The sequence below is a fragment of the Pteropus alecto genome, unplaced genomic scaffold (assembly GCF_000325575.1).
Source record: "Pteropus alecto unplaced genomic scaffold, ASM32557v1 scaffold3, whole genome shotgun sequence".
NCBI classification, from domain to species: Eukaryota; Metazoa; Chordata; class Mammalia; order Chiroptera; family Pteropodidae; genus Pteropus; species Pteropus alecto.
The window spans coordinates 39,354,341-39,375,868 of NW_006442484.1; positions in this window are offsets into that span (position 1 = coordinate 39,354,341).

Sequence of the window (21,528 nt, forward strand, 5' to 3'; positions counted from 1 at the left end):
AAACTCTGAGACTGGAATTATTAAACTAGGTGAATGGCTTCAGTTCCAACTTTGATTTTGTACAAAAGCAAAGTGATATGACATTTCTTGCACCTTTATTATTGTGGAACAATTAATCTTTATGACCCATACAAAATAATAGGAAAAATTTTAATATACAGTATGTTCCTCCTTCTCCATGGGGGATACATTCTTAGATACCCAATGGATGCCTGAAGTAAAATATAAGTAAAATAGGGGTTACTTGAACATAAGCACTGTGATACCGTGACAATGGATCTAGTGACCAAGACAGCGCCAAAGTCACTAATGGGTGGGAAATGTACATGGTGTGGATATGCTGGACAAAGGGGTGATTCGCATTCCGGGCAGAATGGAATAGGGGCTTGATCATGCTACTCAGAATGGCAAGCAATTTAAAACTTATGAATTGTTTATTTCTGGAATTTTTCATTTCATATTTTCAGACCACAGTAGACTGAGGGTAACTGAAACTGGAAAGCAAAGCCGCGAATAAGGGGCAGCTACTATACCTCTGTGTTTGAAATCTAGTTCACTGGTTTACAACTATAAATAATGTGTTTTATTCACTAACTTGAACAAAGTGTATGGTTCAGTCTTTGGGGATATAATCAAAGTCAGTTCAAGTTAGTAGTTATGCAATTGAATGGATCAGGTTCCAAGAAATGACCAAAAATCCTATATCTTCACCTTGTTAGTTCAGGCTTGGCAGTTACATTTTCCATTAGGTAATAGGAAAAATATTTGATTTGATTTTGCCTTTCTAGTCTCTCTCTTCTCTGTTACTTGCTCTGTTGCTAGTCCTATACCTCTAGCTCTACCTCTATCTTTATTTCTACCTCTATCTATTATTCTCGAACTCTTTAAAAAATAATATTTAATAGCTAATTTTTACAAAGCGTTTAATGTGTGCCAGGTACAAATCTACATCAATCTTATTTAGATTTGAAGGGAGGGTAAAATGGAGAACAAAGCAGTTGTTGTACTTTAAAGTGTTATAAAAAATAAACTTTAATATATATTTTAAAGCATTAATCATTCATGAGAATACCCACTAAGAATATTCATGAAAGAAATATCCACTGAGATTATAAGTCTGACTAAACTAACTCATCAGGATATCATTTACTCAATCACTCATTTAATTTATCCTTCTCTTTCTTCATTAAGTATATCTTAGATGCCTACTGTATATCAAGAGTTATTCCAATAGTTTTAGCTACAAAACAAAGGAAACTTAGTTTTCATCCACCATAACCTGTGACCTGTAGTGGATGTTGCATTCTTATTCTAGAGTTCTGTCTTAAGGGATTTGTATTCTGACACCATTATATCTAATGCCAAGATGACATTTGCCAGCACGGACTTTCATATACTAAGACTTTACTGACTGCAATCAGTCGACGGGGTTCACAGCTTCCAGCAGTTTGAGTAACTCTAGATGTGGCAAACAGTCATGGCCATGTCTGACAGAAGCATATTTACAGCCATGACAGGGCAGACTTCACATTTAACTGAGATGCCTTGAATAGCAGTGGTGCAGGTGGCTTCACTGGGTGTGTTATATAGAATGCAGTCAGCCATAGCCCTTTAGAATTCTAGGAACACACGGTCCAGCAGGAGCAGTGCATCTTAGTAATGGAGTTGAAAATCTCCTATTAGGAATCTTTTATAAAACAAGTAACGAGAGTTCCTTAGAGTGGATCAAATATCTTTGGTCTCTTAGAGGTCAGAATAGTCGTTAATTTATAGCATGGATAGAAATAAATTGGTTAAAACAAAATTTAAATACCCCCCCCCTTTTTTCTCTCTAAAGTATGAATGAAGCAGTGTAAGTCTAATGTAATAACACCTGTGCCACTTGAAAGTACATATTTCTGCCATCAAGGCCAGATGGCTCATACTCATTCTCTCTTTCTCGCCTTCATTCTATTTTTCTTTTATCTTCAATTGTTTAAAATTTTGATGTAATTGTTTCATACTTTAACATTTACTGTTTTGCTCTGTTTTTCCTGAGATTTTTTATTGCCTTTGTTTCTGCTGGTTCATAGAAGCAATGTATTCCTTTATGCTTTGAAATTATTAAAGTTTTTCAGTTATGTAAGGAATTACTTTTCCTCCCAGTGAGATCCTTCCCCCAGTCCTTGATCTTTTGCTCTACTATGGATTATTTGTTTTCTATGCATGCTTTACAGTTGTCTTTATGAGACTTCTCTTAGATGTACTTCTGTGTTAGAGGCAATGTGTTCTGGGATTTTATAACTTCTTATCTTGTTTGGCCCTCATGTTGCTAGAGTACATACTCATATTGGTTTCTCAGAAGCAGGAATTAAAGAGTAAAGAAGTAAAAGTTAAGAGTTGCATGAGAGGAAGTGTGTTTATTGTACCTTTATCCTTGATTAGTACTTCATTGGACATGAAAATAAATCCAAAATTATTTTTCTTTAACATTTGAACATGTCACACCAATATTATCTAACATTTATGTTTGCTCATCAGAAGTCTGATAACAGTGATTCTTGTTTTATTACCAAATATCTGATTTTTAGTCTTTATGAATTGTGAGGGTTTTCTCTTTCTCTTTGGATTTGTAAAATTTCATTGATATGTGTTAGGACAGGAATTGCCTCATCCATTCTGCTTAATAGTAGGTGAGCCATTTCAATCTAAGGACTTAACTTTCTTCAGTGCTGTGTAAATGTTTCTGTTACATCTTTGGTAATTTCTCCCCCTCAATTTCTTCTGTCTTTTTTTTTTTTCCGAAATCTTTTTAGTTGGCTCTCTGTTCTTGAATGAACTCTATTTTTATATTTTGCTCACATTTTTCTATCTCCTTTTACATCTTGATACAAAGTCTACTGTGATGTTTTATCCATCAGCACACCGCCCTCTGCTTCCTATCAGCTTTTCCAGCTGAATCTCTGTTGGGCTTTTTACATTGGAGGTGGGGATTATGGGATCCTGTACTCTGACTAGACCCTGGAGGTATGCCATTTTCAGAAATTAGTTGTAAACTCATTCTGTTTTCTTCACTGTTGTAGATTTATACTGTTCCTTGCGCATATTCACCGTCAATTCAGTAGGATTTGGAAAGTGCTAGAGGGAAAACTTATGCAGCAATTTTACCATCTTGTACCAAACAAGATGCACATTCTCAATAGCTTAATTGTATGAAGAACCTCCTAAAAATCTGGCTTTGTGGAGGAAATCTATCCCAAAAGATTGCCATCACAGACAAGAAACAAACAGCAGCCTAAACTTGCACATACCTGAATTAAATAGGAAATTCTACTCTTCAGGCCAATATCTAGAACTCCTAGTAGGCTTGCCAGTGACTGATACGGGGAGAGAATTTTATTTTGCTTCAGTCTAATTTTTTACTTTCTTTTTTAAATGCACACATATGTAATCAGTTTGAGTAGGCAGGTCTCAGAGGATATAGTTAGAAATCATTATCACTTTCGTCTTCTACTATCTTCTTAAAGCCGTTTGGTGAGTGAATATATGTTTCCGTCACTGGAAAGCCCAAGCCAAACCAAGAGTTACTTTAAATTACTAAAAGAGTCTCAATTAAATAAGTTAAGTTGCTTGGTCCCAGTTAATACATAAAATTCCAAACTTTATTTAAAATTAGTCTTCCGTCTTTTTTCATCTGTTTTCATCCCAACTGTAGTTAGAAGAAAGCAAGGGAAGGATGATCTTGTGTTCTCTGTTTAGCACATGTTTAAAACTCACTCTTGTTGGGACTTTTGTGAATTCTTTGAAGAATTCTCTATTAAGTTTCTCTCTCTGCAATGGCCTTGAGGTGAGCACGGCCAGGCTCACCTTTGCTAGGCTCTCCTGAGCTCCCTAGCTTCAGTTTCTACACACAGGCTCTTAACCACTGAGGTCCTCTTGCCCTGGCAGGCTTCTTCCATTAGCAGGATCTGTTTAACAATGACCCTCTCTCTCACTAACACATTGCATCTACAACTGCAAGTGTTGTACATCAGGTTCTCTGAGTAATCCCCTAGAATTCTCTGTTACTTTTGCTCGTGGTTAGAAGATTGTATCCTCTTGAACCTTCTGCCTCAGAGATGGACTTCAACCCCAGTTCTCTTCAAATAAATCTTACTATCAAATTCCAGCAGTTTTGGTGATCACCCTCAGAATTCTCCTTGGCGAGCATCTTCATACCTCAGCCATAAACAAAGAGGGAAGAGTCACATTTTAACAGCATGTTAAACACCAGTTAATACTTTTTAGGATACAGTATTGAGGACGAGTTTGATTACTTTTTGTAAAAATCTATGAACTAAGGAAAATTACTTAGGCTTGAATTCTATAACCATGATAGATTTTTGTTAAACTCAAGGAATTTACTGGAAATTAATGAGTTGTTACCAATAAATGGTTTGAGATAATCACTAATTTGGTGGTAAAAGTTTCTGAGTGAAAGCTGACAATGTACTGGCTTTTAAGTAACAGCATGTATTTGAGTAGAAATTGGTTTAGAATTAAATAATCACTAATAATCACTAATAATCACTAATTTGGTGGTAAAAGTTTCTGAGTGAAAGCTGACAATGTACTGGCTTTTAAGTAACAGCATGTATTTGAGTAGAAATTGGTTTAGAATTAAATAATAAAAATATAAACAGTTTCATTAAGGGAGCTAAATGGAAGGAATTGTTAAAATACCCACTAATCAATTTTATTATTAATACGATAAAATAATTTTAGTTTCTCAAAAAAGTTCATAAAGAACTACAGATAATTTTGATCTTTATGAATAATGCAAAATCATTAATTTAAAGAAGTGTAACAAAAAATTCCTGTTGATTATCTTACATGCCTGTATATCCCACTTAAAAAGTCAAAGACCTAACAATTCAGATGTAACCTGGAAATGTGCATCTAAGCACAGTGATTTATAAGCATAATAAATTCTGAAAAACTACTGCTTGATAGAGCATATAACTGGACCACTATTCTGATCTCAGTTCTGACAAATTAGTTGCAAGTCAACAGCTAAACAACTAGTAAGGCTTGCTATGTACTAAGTGCTTTCTTGATAACTAATGTACTCTAATTAAATGAGCCCCCCACACACACACACAAACTAAGGTAGATATTATTATCACTTCCATTGTACAGACAAGGAAGGAATAGGGAATTTAACTTCTCAAGATCACACAGCTAACAAATAGCAGAATTTGGATTAAACATCAGGTTGTCCAGTGCCAGAGTTCTGCTTTTAAGGGACTATACCCTTCCTGTGAGCTTCCCAGTGAAAAGTGAAAGTTAGCATGATGCTTGAGTTGACCAGCACATAGGGGTCATAAAATGAGATTTCTGAAGTTCTATATTTATTCACAATTTCTATTGCATCAGGGTTTGGAAGATGATCAGAAGGTATTGGGAAGTGCTTAGCAATGCAATTTTGATAGTGTGATTAAAATTCAAAAATTTTAATAAGCACAAGATGGAATAATGGGAAGACCTACCACACATTGCATTTGCTTTTAAATAATGAATGAGATTTGGCTAAATGGAAGCATTTTTTTTTTTTAAAGACTAAGATTTGTTTGCACAAATGTGGTTTTAGTTGAGTCAGGGTGAAGCTAGAGAGTTATGCTGTTAATATTATGATATGGCCAATGAATTTCTGATTGTGGCCATATAAAAAGTGACTAGAACCAAGAAATAGAAGCCCTGCTCTAATCTGAACTGGAATGACCAGATTAGAATTATGCACGCAATTATGAGCAAACCAGACACATTCATAAGGGAGACAAGTTGATGTGGAAAAACTCCAAAACCAGGTTGATGAAGAATTGTTGACTGTTATCTTGGAAAGAGAGGAAGGAAAATGGAGGACATGATTTTTTTTTTTTTTAAATTTAAAGGTTAAGGTCTATTCATAAAAAGGGATGAGAAATATTTTTTTGCTTGATCCCAAGGGACAGGGACAGATGTGTATAAATAGAAGGTTTCAGGACTATATAAAGAAGTACTTTGTCACAGAGTTGACAAAAATACAATGGACTACTCTGAAATTAGTGATTGTTCAAGGATTGAACTGGAGAAAATTTTAATTAACAGGTTCTGTTTTGTTGTTTTGTTTCTCCACTGTTCAATATGACTTGCTTGTATGGTATTTTTGGCTGATGTACCCAACTTGACTAATTATTTTGAAATTGTGCAGATGTGTCATAGTCAGTATAAATATGTTTACTATAACATAAGTCCTCTTTTCATAGTGAAACTTAATGTTAGACTGCACAATCGTTGTTCACTCTATGTAGTTTGCTTGAATACATCTCCATTAACCAGAATGCCTTACCTTCGTGTAGATTTCAAGTGCTTTGATGATTTGTACTGTGCTTAAATAAAGCACATCCTGGCACAAAAATGAATGAATGCCTCCTGGCACTGTTCATGTATTCCTCAGAGTTTACAATAATTAGGATGCTTGTTTAATTTCTGTCCTTTTATTTCCACTGGGTTGTGACAGCTAAAGAGCAACATTTAAAACATGTGTGTTAACACACAGGTAATTTTTAAACTCATTTTTGCTGTATGAGCACAGGAAAATATTCAGAATGTCAGTAGGTCAATGTTTTAATCATTTTGTGCCCACTGTAAAGGTATATTTGTTTTGGTCCTTAGACAGGAAGGATGACCCTGTAAGTGACTATGCTTCATGACTGTGTTCGCTTTAGCCACAATAAGTGTGCCTCGTGTTATTATAATTTTTTTAGAAGACCCTGTGAGATTTCTTATAGATGCAACCAATTTACAGATGTAGTTATTTAAATATCTATAAGTGTAGTTTTTAATTATCAGGAACAAATATTCTATATCAGTATTATTAAATAATTACTTAAAAGGACTCTAATAATGCCTTTAGCAATCCTAAGTACATCCATTTTATTACATTAGGAAAGTTTAAAGGATATTGAATTTCTGAAGGTTGTTAATGTTAACAATTCAGTACAATAATTGTTTTCCAAATGCCATTTTTATTATAACGATCCTTTTTTTTAATTATAATGAGCCTTTTTCCTGGGATGTTATTATTGGTTCAGAATGGGTCAGAAGCCGAGGTGGTATTATTCCTTATAAAGAATTAATTTGCATGTTCATGTTAAAGGCAGGATGCACTTAAAATAAAGAGAATCTGCTTTGTTACATTATCAAAGGGGCTTCTTCACATATCCATTTGGAGCTATAGAATTACTTAATCATTAGATTCTTCATGCCTTCCCATTTTATGTGAAATGTAAAATATTAAATGTATTGTGTGGCTTGATTCTGTCTCATTTATTTGAAACCTTATTTTGGTTTCAGCTATTACTTAAATTGAACTTCCCTATGGAGAATTATGGAATAAACAAGTCTGATTATTATCTTGAGAAGTTCAAGAAAGCTATAGTGAAATGTACACTCTAGGACTCAAATAGTAGAATTATATTTAAAAAAAAACTATGAATAAATGAAGTATTAAACCTATATTGACAAATAAAAAGCAAGAAAAATAGTGGAAAGAAATATTGAGAAATAAAGCAGCTATAAGGATGGATGGTATTTGGGGAAGTATTGTTATTTTGTTATGTTTTGACATAATTGAAATATTTGAAATTGATCGTTTAAAATGGGCACCCAATGCAAATTCTTGCTTTTAACTAGGATGGCATAAAAATATGCAAGGAGGGAAAAGATTAAAATTGGAAGGAAAGATCTTAGCAGGGACCTGGATCAAAACTGACACCTATTATTGGTTAAGAAGAATGATGTCCAGAAACTGATATGCTTAAATTTGACAGCTGTGGTAAATGAAAGATCACCTGATTTTCATTCCAACATGCTACAACATGTCATTGTTCAAAGAATACTTTTTTGAAATCATTTCCAGGTTTAAGTTTTTTTTTTTAAGTGATTTTATATTGGTGGTACCATGTAGTATTTGCTTCACACTGGAAGATAATATTTAAAGCTATGAACCAACTTCAGGAAAAAAAAAGTTTTAAGAAAAGAGGTATATTGACTTTATACCATATGCAATAAACAACTCCATATTAATCGTAGCAACAAATGTGCAAGACAAATCAAAAAGGCTTTTGAAAACAAATCATACAGGACTCTTTGTATGATATAGTGTTGGCAGGGATTATGTAAATAGCACATGAAAAGTACTAACCATGTAGGAAAAAATGAAGAAAAATAAGAAAACTAAGTTATATTTTAACTACAAATTTTTGTTCATGAGATGATGTCATTTAGTGAAGAAACCAGCCATAGAGTTAGAGAACATATTTGCAACACTTTGATCTGCCAAAGGACTTGTATCCAGAATATGTAAAGAATTTCTATAAATCAATAATCAGAACAGAGTCAAACACAGAAGTAGGCAAAAGTCTTGAACAAGCATTTTGTAAAAGAAATATCCAAATGACCAATAAAAATATGCAAATGTGTTCAACTTCATTGTAGAAACAAAAATTGAATTTGTAACAGAATATCATACATTTTCACCAAGTGGCTACTATAAAAAAGAAAAACCACACCAAGTATCGGCAAGGGTATGAATGAGGCATCTGATACTCTCATATGTTTGTAATGAGTTTGTAAATTTGTACAACCATTTTGGAATATTGTTTAGTAATAATTACTAAAGTTTAACATATGTATACCTTATAATGCAGCAATTGCCTACCTACTATAGAGGTAAAAAAATGTCGTAAATTTCTTCACCAAATGTCATGTACAGACTTATTTTTGGAAGCACTGGAACTGGAAATAGCTACAAAGAACTCAAAGGTCCATAAATACTGGCATATATTGGAATACCTTACAAAAAACGAGAAGATGATAGAAAAAAATGAGAATACTACAAACTAGATGGATCTCACAAGCCTAATGTTGAACAAAAGACAGCTTACACAAAAGAATACATATTATATATTTCCACTGTGTTAGAAATAAGGATGTCTTTGCAAAGGGATAACATCTGGAAGAGGACAAGAAGGAACTTTGTGGATTCTGGTAATATTCTATATCTTCTTTGAAGAACAGATTATACTGTATGTTCACTTTGTGAACACTGAGTGTACAATCTGTGATTTGTGTGATTTTCTATATGTAGATTGTGGTACAATAAAGCTTACAGAGAGGAAGGGAGGAAGGGAGAGAGAGACAGATACAGAAAGATAGAGACAATAGATAGGAATGGAAAAAATTGGAGAACACAGTCAGCATTGTATTGACCCTTTGGAATTTACTGAGGCTTTCTTTTTGACCTATAATATATGGTCAATTTTGTAGATTTTTACATGTACTTAAGCAGATTATGTATTTGGATTCAGTAGACAGAATTTCATGTGTCTAATGTCTCTAACCTAGCAATGGTTGTAAAATTGTTTTGTTAAGGTTTTCTCTATCACTACATTTTTTTTTTTGCATGAGCTACATTTTCTGAGAGGAGTATGATAAAATCTTCAATCCAAAATTTTTATTGATCATTTCCTCTTGTTTTGTCAAATAATCTTTTATATATTTTCAAGGTACATTGTTGGAGGTATATGTATTTACAATAAATGTATCTTGTTCATCTATTGCTCCTTTTTAATATATGTAACAACTTTCTTTGTACTCCATTTTTTGCCTTAAATTCTATGCTTTCAAATGTTAATATTACTAGAGCTTTCTTTGAGTTCATATTTGCCCGATATATCTTTCTCAATTTTACTAATATCATAATTTCTTGTCTTTTTGTTTAGTATCATTTACATATGTAGTAATTGTTTTTTATGACTTTATTTTCTTATCCATATTTTCAACTTTCTATACTTTGATTTTGTTTTATTTTTATTGATTATTGCTTTCTTAGACTAGAAAGGGTTTTTTTTCCTGATGGTTTAAAAGTTATGTATTCTAATTTTGTTTATTATTGTAGTCGCTATAAACATAAGAATCATATTCAGTTTATTTACTCCAATTGTTGTATTTAACGTATCAATATCTCCCCCCAACAGGATAGGCACTTTAATAGATGAAGTAAATGATTGTTTAGTGATTTAATATTAATATGTGTGTGTGTATTAGATCAAGATGTGAGATCTATTTTTTATTGTGACTGATTAAAAATGTTGAAAGCCATCAGTCTGTTCTATAGGCTCCTTTTTAAAGATTGGTATATTCCTTTTAGGTCTTCAGTTTATTTCCTTGCCCTAGTGCATTACCAAGATCATTTTTATTCAGGTATTTACTTCGGCACGCATCCAGCAGGGGGTGGTTCTCAGAATGACTGAAGAGCATTCAGGTATAAAACTTACAATAGGAATATCTCAGCAATCAATCTGCTATGTTCCTTTAACCAAGCTCTGGACATTCCAAGCATAATGACAAATTATTATAATGTTTGGAAATGGTTTCAAAAGAGGCAAAGAAAAGAAAAATATTAAAAATTAAAATGGTTTTACTTCTTATATTTCTTTTAAGAAAAAAATACCTGCCAGTGATCTGAAAGAGTGGGAAAGAGAGAGCCAGACTCTTCATGTATAATCAGTAAAGGTTAATGGAAGCGAGCATCCATTAGGGTTAAAGAGTAATTTTGATGAAACAGGAATGAGAAAGACTTACTGTTGATACCTAAGCATTATGCTTCCATTGATTTCTCATTTTGCAACATCATTTTTAAATCTTATCTATATCTATACCATAGGTTATTGCACTTTATAGCCCTCATTGACTTTAGAAACTGATAAGACTAATTAAAAATTGGAACAAGTAGAGTTTTTTTAAGAGGTAGTAAAGTTATTGTTCACTCTGTAGTGCTTATGATGTACAGCCATTATCTATATTGATTGGCCAGTGTTCCTACTGTACACATTTTAAAATATTTTTTATTAATATGACTGATTTAAAGTTGTCTCTACAAATTAATTCCACAATACCCTTTGATATAGGTTGACCTTTATTAAATAGGAGGACGGAAGTAGAAGATTCAAGTTTTCAAAGAAGAGCCTTGCTTTTCATTTAGACAATACAAAGAGTAAAGACAACTTTTTTTTGCCTAACCTCTCTGATCAATGAATCCTAGCAATTTTCATGAAAACCCTAAAGACCACTAGTTTCTTCTTGCTACTTCTTGAGAGAACACAAATAGAATGAATATTAACTTTAAATAAAGAAGACTTAAGCTTAAATCTTGACTTGACAATTGACTGATTATGTAATTCAGGCCAAGCGTGTAACAACTTTAAGACACAATTTTTTTTTTTTTTTTTTGCTAATTAGCTCTGATTTATAAAGTGCAAGTAACCAATTAGGTTATAATGTTCACTTTATGAAAGTCATTTTTGTTCACTGTGTGTTACATTTCTCCTAAAGTGGTACATAATTAACCATGTGTCTTCTTCTTGGTTCAGTGCTTTTTATAATAACCACGATAAATTAAAGGTTCCAAATCATAGATTTCAATGCAGAAAAATAAAGTGCGCTTTGTCCATAAAAGTCATTTATGTGAATCCCAAATTTACATGTGGAATCTTTAAAAGATTAAGTTATGATAAAGATTCGTTACGTTAGAAATGAATGCATGTTCACTCTTATGAATGTAGGGTAATTCCCAGTATAAACGCTATTGGAAACCATCAGTCAACTCTTTTAATGCCACTAAAAAGTTGACAGTGCTATGGATGAATTTAAATAGGTTTTCATCTCTCACCAGGCTTTCACAAATATTGTTTCAAAAATCTTGATCAACATCAATATGAGGAGTATGAAGTACATTCTTTTAATGCATGGTCCAGACTTCTGTTTTAATTTTTTAACAGGCATTTTTCAAACTAATATACATTTAATGCTTTTCAAGTGAGAAAGCCATGTTTACTGTTTACTACATGTCTTACATGCATTATCTCATTAAACTTTGTAGCAACTCAATGAGATAGATATATTTCACCCCCCTTTACAAATTAGAAACTGCATCTCACAGTGGTTACGTCAGTTGGCCAAATTTACGTGGCCAGTCAATTCCCCAGGCAAGACGTGTGCTCTCTTAAGAAGTAGTTAAAGGAAACCAATATTATTTAGGGTTTTACTGGAAATTTCTAGTACTCACATTGAGAGGCGGCCTCAGGAAGAATGGCTAGTCTACAAAAGAATAGTTTCATGATTTTACTTAATCCATTAGGACCAATGAATCACAAACTATTATAGTCATGGTTGTTGAAAGTACAATAGTCCCCCGTTTTCAGTGTTTTTGCTTTTTGTGATTTCAGCCATAGTTATCGATGGTCCAAAAATATTAAATGGGAAATTCCAGAAATAAGCAATTCATTTTTAAATCACACGATGTTATGACTAGCTTGATGAAATCTCTCACAACCCGCTCCGTTCTGCAGAATGTGAATCATCCCTTTCTCCAGCATAGTGACACTATGTTTATGACTTCCACTCATTAGTCACTTAGTAGCCGTCTTGGTTATCACTGTGGTGATATTGCAGTTCTTGTGTTCACAAAACCATTATTTTACCTAATAATGGCCCCAGCAAGGTGGCAATTCGGATTTACCAAAGAGAAGCTGTAAAGTGCTTCCTTTGAGTGAAAAGGTGAAAGTTCTTGACTTAATAACGAAAGGAAAAAATTGTATGCCGAAGTTGCTAAGATCTATGGTAAGAAGGAGTCTTCTCTCCTTGAAATTGTGAAGAGGGAAAAAGAAATTCATTCTGATTTTACTAACACTATGTCAGAGTGCCTGTGCTGTTCACTTCACTTCATTTTATCATGTAGGCATTTTATCATTTGACATCATCACAAGAAGAAGGGTGAGTACTGTACAATAAAATATATTGAGAAAGTGACCACATTCACATAGCTTTTATTACAGTGTGTTATAATTGTTTTATTATTGTTGTTTTTAATTGTTATTAATTGTATTTAATAGTTATTGTTTTACTGTGCTTAATTTATAAATTAAACTATTATAGGTATATATGTATAGGAAAAAACAGTGTATCTAGCATTCAGTACTATATCCATGGCTTCAGGCATCTATGGAGGGGGGGCGGGGTTGGTCTTGGAACTTACCATCATGGATAAGAGGGGGCTGCTGTTTTAAATACAAAAACAAACCCTAAGTTCTCTGGCAAAATAATAGTTTTCTTATTGCAACAGTGACTCCGAAACTATAATGAGCATTGTGCAGATCTTGATCCAGTAATTGTACAGTATGAATTTCATGGCATAATCAGGGTGGCGTATTGCAGTAGTAGTTCCTGACACTTTTATGATGTTAAACACTATTTATTGTGTTGCAGAAGTTCCACGGTGTTTTGCAGTTTAAAGGAGTTTCTTAGCTCTTGAAAATGGCATATTTTGATCAGAGTTTAATTTTCACTTAGACAGTTTGTGTGTGACTTATTTCCACTTGGATGTCCTACCTTGTGATTTTATTCTCCTTTGATTGAAAGCAATTTCAGGAATCACTTACATTTCCATCATGCCGCTGACTCCCAAAGTGGCACATAGCTCTCAGTCACCTTGCTTTTTAAGCACTTCTAGAAAGCTCAGCTCTCCAGAGATCTGTGAATTAACTTTGACCATTCCTACTTTCTTTCACTTTCTCTCTTTGGATATGGGTATAAAAGCTATGACTTACTTATGGAAAACAGCTCGACGCAAAGTCTTATGTCCTCAATACCTTGGAGGAAGCAAAAGCTGTGATATAATGCCTGAGTGGGGGGAAAGGATTACGAAAAAGGAGAGCTAATGGTTTTTCCAATGGCGATTTAAGGAAACATCAGAAAAAAAGCCAGTTGCCTCAGTGCCATAGAAAACCAATTTCTCATTATCTTTCTATGTTAAAAGATATTGCAGAGCTCATGCAGAACCCAACAGCCCTAAAGGCAATCGTGGAATGGAGTTTGTACTTAGTAGTGATTCTTCAGCCTTTTCTCATAAACAGGACTGTTTGCCTAAGGTTACATCTAAAGGACTTTACCTAATTTCTTCTTTCCTTCTCCCCTTCTCTCTTTTCTTCTCATCTGAACAGGTAATGCAGAATGCTTAACTGAAGGGTAGAGTTGCTCTGGTGGCTCTTTCTCCATTGGAGAATACTCCGTGTTTGCTTATGATAAGTGGCATAGAATCTACTATCCTCTAGGTGCTTCCATTGTTGCCTTCATTGGTGTCCTACTATGGGAATGAGGTGGTTCTATGTTAAATAGTTTTATTTTCCAGAAAAAAAAATCATTAGGAAAGTGACTTTGTGCCCTTTGGTTTAGGAATGCTACAATAAAATGAAACATATAGATGTAGATATAGATATAGATAGATATAGATATAGATATAGATATAGATATATCTTGACTATAGTTGAGCAAAATATATCTAAATGAAAAAGAGGTCCATAGTCATATCAAATAAAGAATTAATAAGTAAGCCTCAGAATTTAACCTGTTGGGAGCTACTGTGCCTTCCAATAGGATCGCAAAAAGAGGACAGAGTACCTTACCAGAGTAAATGAGGTGTTAGTGCTCAGTCACTGCTCATGAAATATAACAACCTTTAAATCTAGTTTTTCATTCCCAAGAATGGTTGGCATTATACTTACTATAGATACATAAGTATTTATGAGATGACTTCTAATTGCCTAGCACCATACTAGGCACTGTGAAAAATATAGGAAATGTGTGAGACATGTTTCCTGTCCATAAGCATAGTCTGTGTGTGAGAGGTGATAATAGAACACATCATTAAATTGCCAAATCAGGTGTTAGCAGCAAGTACCCATAGGAATTTAGAAAAAGTAAAAAACTAATACAAGGTAAAGCCACTATATGGTCTATACTAGGGAGAAGTTGGGACAGAATGACTTTATTCATATCATCATTCATACTCAAAGAATGAAGAATTTAAAATTATACCTGAGTTCATGTGCTTTAATGCACGAAGATGCATTCTGGTAGCCTCTTCAACCCTGAAAATACACAGTGATGACTGTGCTCGCTATTTTCAGTGGCTGTCGACTTTAGTCACCACCTTTAGTCAGAAACAGTTCCATGGGTCTGATTGTGTCAAAACCAGTGAGCCTGATAATAGTGTTATTTCCCAGCATATCCTGATGATACTATAACATGAAGTAATTGAGTGGACTAAAACCACTGCTAAAATCAGAATAGCTGGTTTAAGCAAAATATATTTTTTCCTTTAGAATTGGAAATTATATAAATATATATGTTTCAGTAATGATTCAGAACTCACATATGACTTCTATGCATTGGCATCATCAGAATTGCTTCTGTGCAATTCATTGTTTCAAATGACAAAATCAATAACCAACAAACAAAATCTGGAGTGTGCCCACAGCATACCCACTGAAACTCAGTGTCAGTAATGAATAATGGATAGAATAATGCTGAAGAATGTATAAAACTGGATGGTGTGGCAAACTAATGAACGATAACTACAAAAACTAACAAGAAGCAGAAAATACAGTAAATTTACTAGATGAACTAAAAGTAATGTAGGGGTTCCTGATAAACCTCAGATCAGCAGTGCAACATAAAGTTGAGTTATCAAGATGGTACAGTTTTGTTTGTATAAACACATTGTGTATTTCAAGAAACAAAGATCCATAAACCAGAAAAAACTTATGGCACACTGGGATTAAGCCATATCACTGCATGACTTCAGCATGTCCGTTGCATTTCTAGCGTGTTTTGAAATAGTATAAATGATTGCATGCCCAGTGTGGCATTACAATCTATGTCTTCTATTATGACTAGCCTTGAAAACAATATGACCCATTATATACCTTTGTCCATTCTATCATTTGTATATAGATTCAGTCTTAGAACATATATAGTAATTACTCTAAAGCTTCTTTGAAGCATAAATGATGTACACTTAAGTCCTATCTTCCAAAATTATTTTGATGCATGAAGTAGAAGAAGGGCATAGGCATAGTTACAGTAGCAAATAGAAAGGGACATTATTTGGTATTGGAATGTTATCAAAAGCGACCTATACCAATATCACCAACTAGACATTTAAGTGGTAATCTTTGCTAATGTGAAAATGATGAAATAGAGACATTTAGTATTTATTGAGTAGAATAATATAATGCACTATAAATAGGACATCATCATGGATATTGTTGTACAAAGAAAAAGAATTAAAGATCAAGATCCTAATCATTTGGCACTGTAGTATCTGAAGTGGTAGGTTCTAAATACATATTTAGAATACCGCTATTTAAATTTAAAGTTAAAGTTAATTAACTTTGTAATTTAATTTTATTTAAATGTAATTTAATTTTAAATTTAAATTAATTCAAATTAAATTGAATTAGATGTTCAGATCTGTAGTTGCACTAGCCACATTACAAGTTCTCAGTGGTCAAAGATGGATGTTGGCTACCATATTGGACAGGGCAGAACTTTTCATTATTTCAGAAAGTTTTTTGAACTTTAGAGCTAAATGATTTTAAAATACATGAAGAAGATAGGGAACAGAAAACAATAAAGCAGATTCAAACAGTTACTATCACAGTATAAGAGCATTTAGTAATCTCTTGGGCTCTGCTGAGTTTTATGTAGTTATTCTTTGTGTAGTTTGTCATTGAAGATTTCATGAAGGTGGAGGCAAATGGAAGAAAGATGTTAGTTTCTCCAGCATTCGCATATTTAAAAGGATATTCAAATGCTATTCTTCCTGTCTCAGCATTTCAGCTGAATCCACAAAGCTAAGAAAAATGAGTCTAATACTCCCACCGAAATGGAGTGCCTAAATTACACATGCATGTCTCCAAAAGGGGTGGCCAAAGATGTTTTCATGAGTGTTGGCACCTTAATATTTGCTACGGCATGAATTGTGACCCCCCTCTCCCCAATTCATATGTCGAAGCCTTAACCCCTAGTGTGATGATGGTATTTGGAGATGGAGCCTTTGGGGGTAATTAGGTTATGGAGATGGAGCCCTCCATGATGGGATTAGTGCCTTTATAAGAAGAGACACAGGAGAAGTCTCTCTTTCTCTTCTCCACATGAGGATACGGCGAGAGGGTAGCCATCTGCAGGTCATGAAGAGGGCATTCACCAAGACCTGAATCTGCTAGTACCTTGATCTTGGATTTCACAGCCTCTAAAACTGTGGGAAATCCTTATTAAATGTGTGTTGTTGAAGCCACTCAGTCTGTGGTATTTTGTTATGGTACTGAGTCAAGGCAACCTCCTTTCGGCTTGCAGATTGATGAAGCATAGTAAATAGTTGGGATTTCTTCAGAGACAAGCTAGATAAAATGCTGTCATTTCCTATCTTTAGTGGAGGGAAGGAGGATTCTTTCCCTTTCACTTCATGCCACATGAGGGAGACTCCTAAAGAAACCTTGGGCATGCTTCGCTTGAGTCTTCTGGAGATTTGGAGATGAATACCTGATTTATGCCCATAAAAATGTAAAGGTCAGTGGCTGGCAGCTGGGCAGGGTTACCTTTGACAGCAGAGCCAAGAGCATGGCTCTGGGAATGGCCTCTTCTTCCAGATATTGGCAGGGCAGAGGTGCATTTTTCCCACAAGTCTGGTGTGGACTCCACATAAGAGAGCCAGGGTCATCGTGAAGTAGATAAAATCCAAGAGTCATGTGGTGTATCACCTTTAAGGGTGAGATGATTTACTGAGGAAGTCATGTGAAGTAAATTACTGCAAAAGGCTGAGGAAAGACAGAAGCATTAGCCAGAGGAAGCATCACTCATGTCAGAGTATTGCAGATGGAAAACCCCCAGCAACAGGAGTCTAAAAATCCCTCAAAAGCATCCCAGAAAAGAACAAGCAGCATCTGGACATCAAAATTTGTAAGGCACCAATAATTGGTTAGACTTATATTAGTCAAGTGAGACCATCTGCTTTTTGCTTTGCCTTTGTCTTCCCACTCCAACCTGGGGAATCAAGAGGCAGTGCTACAATTGAGGAAAAAGAGCTGTGAGTAGGGAGGAAAGAAGTTGACTACATCCCCTGTTCTTATGGGGGTGTGAGGCCCAGGCTTCAGCTGAAAGTAGGGAGAAGTTTTCAACTAGATGAGTTATCACATTAAATTAGACTAATCTTTGACATACCAGAAAGCAGCTTAAAAAAGCAGGAGAAAGGAAATGTCATATTGTTTGAAGAAAGAATCTGTTTGCTTCCTGCTCGCAATGCTCCAGGACAAGATTATCTAATAAAACAGATAACATATACCAAAAATATGTATCCCCAATACGCTTAATAATTAAAACTTTTTTTTTAGTGTAAAGAGCCTTTAAAAATGCACATGATATATTATTGTCCAGATCAAGCTAAGGGTTTCCATTCAAATTAACAAACTGAATATTTTTGCTCAGGGTTTATCACCGTCATTCTTTGCAGCAATTGGTACCTACACAAAAAGTTGTGTGAGTAACCTGTGATCTGAGCAGGATCCAGAAGTCCTGATTTCTAATCATGTTCCTGAAGCTGTTTGCCTTTAATTCTTGATACTTCTTTTTCCACATTAGATTAGCAATGTTAACATCCCGAGTATAATCCTTTTCCCTTAAAACAGGAAAGTTCTCTTTATTTATCTCTTTATTCTCTGTGCCAAGAACAGTACCTAGTGCATACTCAATAAGCAGTGAATAAATGCCTTTCCTGCCTAGCTCACAATACTGTGAAGATCAGATGAGGTGATAGGTATGACAATATGTTTTAAGCACTACACCAAAGACAAAGGTATATACAAAGTATCATTTTGCAAGATGGAAATGCTTTGAAATGTCCAGATGCTGTCTTTCCCAGGCACATTTGGCATCTCTAATCATTCAATTACAATTTACTAAGTGCCTAACATGTTATGTGTTTTGATGTGTCTATTCCAGTCTGTCTGGAGTACAATACATGCCATAAATGAAAGGGTTTTAAAAAGGAATCAAAGAGATAAAGAAAAAGAAATTTTAGAACAAAAAATGTCTCCCTAAGAATAAAATATAAGGAAATTCGGGGTAACTCTTATCCTACAAAATGAAGATCTGGTTTTTATAGGCATCTAAAAATGATGGTGACGATAATGTAATTCTAGATCAGTGGACTGGCAGACTAGCATAATATACAAGGAAGCCCTATGCCAGAGCTTCACTGATCACTGAAATGTCACCTGCTAAAATGCCAGAAGGAAGACATAATTAAAATTATGTAATCCAAGGAAGAGCCTTTTTCCCCAACTTGAAACTTTCAGAAGGGTTTTCTACATTAATGTGTGTGTATTGATTTCCAAAATGATGAAGCAGAAAATAGTTTGCAAGTCATGTTTAGATTGAAGCAAGTCTATAAGTCCTAGGGCTCTCTCATCTTCTGCTCATTTTTCTGTAGCTGATAATGAGAATATATACTTTTGTAACAGGTATTCCCTTTTACAGCCAAGAGGGTCTTTGTGAAGGACTGTGGACTTACAGCAATATTAGGAGACTTACCTATACTGCATCTGATTTTCAGCAGCAGGCGGACAGTGAAATTTGAAAGTATCCTGTTTAGATTCTGTGCCTTGGGGTGAACATAGAAGGAAGAGAATTATTTTTCCCATCATTTTGTAGTCAACATTGCATTTTAACCAAATGCACACACATATGCCTGTACTTCTTTCCCCAGCTGCTCCTTCTGGTTAATTTGTTTACTTCTATAAGCTGCATCTTGCCAGTGGTTTTATCAGTCTCTCCTGCTACTATAAATCTACCCTATTACTTATTATGCTACAGTAAGTAATTTGTATTTGTGACTGTAAACAGTGTTGGCAACCTCTCTGGGTGACAGGCACTTGATGAAGCCTGCAGAGTCTTTATTTGTCCATGGCAGACAGAGCCCCGCTGTTTGTGTCCCGCACTGAGTGCAAATCCAAACCCCAAGATTTACACATTCCGTTGGCAGTTGCTATTTACCACTGTAAAGTAATTTGAAGTCTACAACTGCTTTAATTGTTGTTTTGTATGTGGTTAATACTTTTTTTCATATTTCTTTGAAGTAATGCAGTGACAGGTTGCGTAGAATAATCGAGAGATTCTACACAGATTTAAATGCCCACCATGGAATATTAAAGAATGAATCCCACCAAACAAAAAAACCCCCCACCAATTTAAAAGAAACATTTATCTTAAATAAGGTGAGTTTTAAAGGATTAAGAGCCACGTAGTAATATAGCTGAGAAAAGCCACTTTTTCATACATCTCCAGATGATGTATAATTCTCCAATTGCATGCTCTGTGAACCACTGCCAGACTTGGGTTATCAGAATTAACTCTTCTGGCAAATTAGTATGGGAATAAGAGAATTACTATACTGTATAGTCTTTCACTTGATATTCAGTGCCCGAATTGCTCAGATTCTTTTCTTTTTCCTTTTCATTCTACGTTTGTGCACACAAATGTATATTTGTATCTGAGTACCAAAGATATAATGATTCAAAACCTTTGTATATAATTCATATGCACTAACTTTGTAATTATGAGCACAGTAGATGCATGTGCAAAAGCAGAGGCACTGAGAAAAGTGTGTCTATTGAATTTAAATGAAATCAGAATTTCTATTTAAAAATCGAGCTGCTTAAATATTATTCTGACATGAGAATAGCATATCATTTGATGCTGGTTTGAGGCAACCTTTTTTCATTCCATCAGTAATTTGTCAAGCTAAGACATGTGACCTATAACCCCAAAGCAACAATTCAGGAATTCAGGAATTGTTTCCTGTGACATCAAAGAAAGCTCTTCCCCATGTGAGTTGCATATCTCAAACCAATAAAATAGAAATGAAGCAACTTGAACTGCTGTTTAATTTGATCTCTAATCATTACCAATATGATGCATTAGAGTCTTCACCTCTATTCAGGATGCTTTCCTGAAAAATCATGTTCATAGTTTATTGGTCCACTGGCGTGCTGACAAAAATTTGAATCCTGAGGGGCACTCAAGATTTGTTTATCATTATTTCAGTTTATAATGGACACAGTGAAACAGTGTCTCTTGTATTCACTTTTGTGTTCTTTTGTGTTCTCTAGCACAGTGACTGGTACGTAGAAAATCTTAAAAATTATTGAATGAATGGATAGATGGATGAATGAATGAGTATAATACACTAAGTGATCTGACAAATTTATACAATTAGGTAATGACAGAGTTATCAGGGTTCCTCGCTAACTGCTGATAATTATGTAAATTGGCAAAACTACTTTGAAAATGGTATAGCATTATCTAGTTAAGTTGAAGATATGAAGAATTTGGTGTAGAAGTTCTTGAACATCAGGAAGCTCATTAGATAAGAAGCTAAGGTTGGAATTAATAGATTGAGATTAGACCTGACACCTTTCCTTATTAACAAATATCCATAAGATTCTGGTGCTGTAGCCCAAGAGAAGCACAGATTGGGTTTAATTGGCGTGAAACACGTGAGTTGAAAACCCACCATGAACAAAAAGTTTCTGTTTCTGAGTTATTGAAAATTTTACCAGAAACTTTTATGAG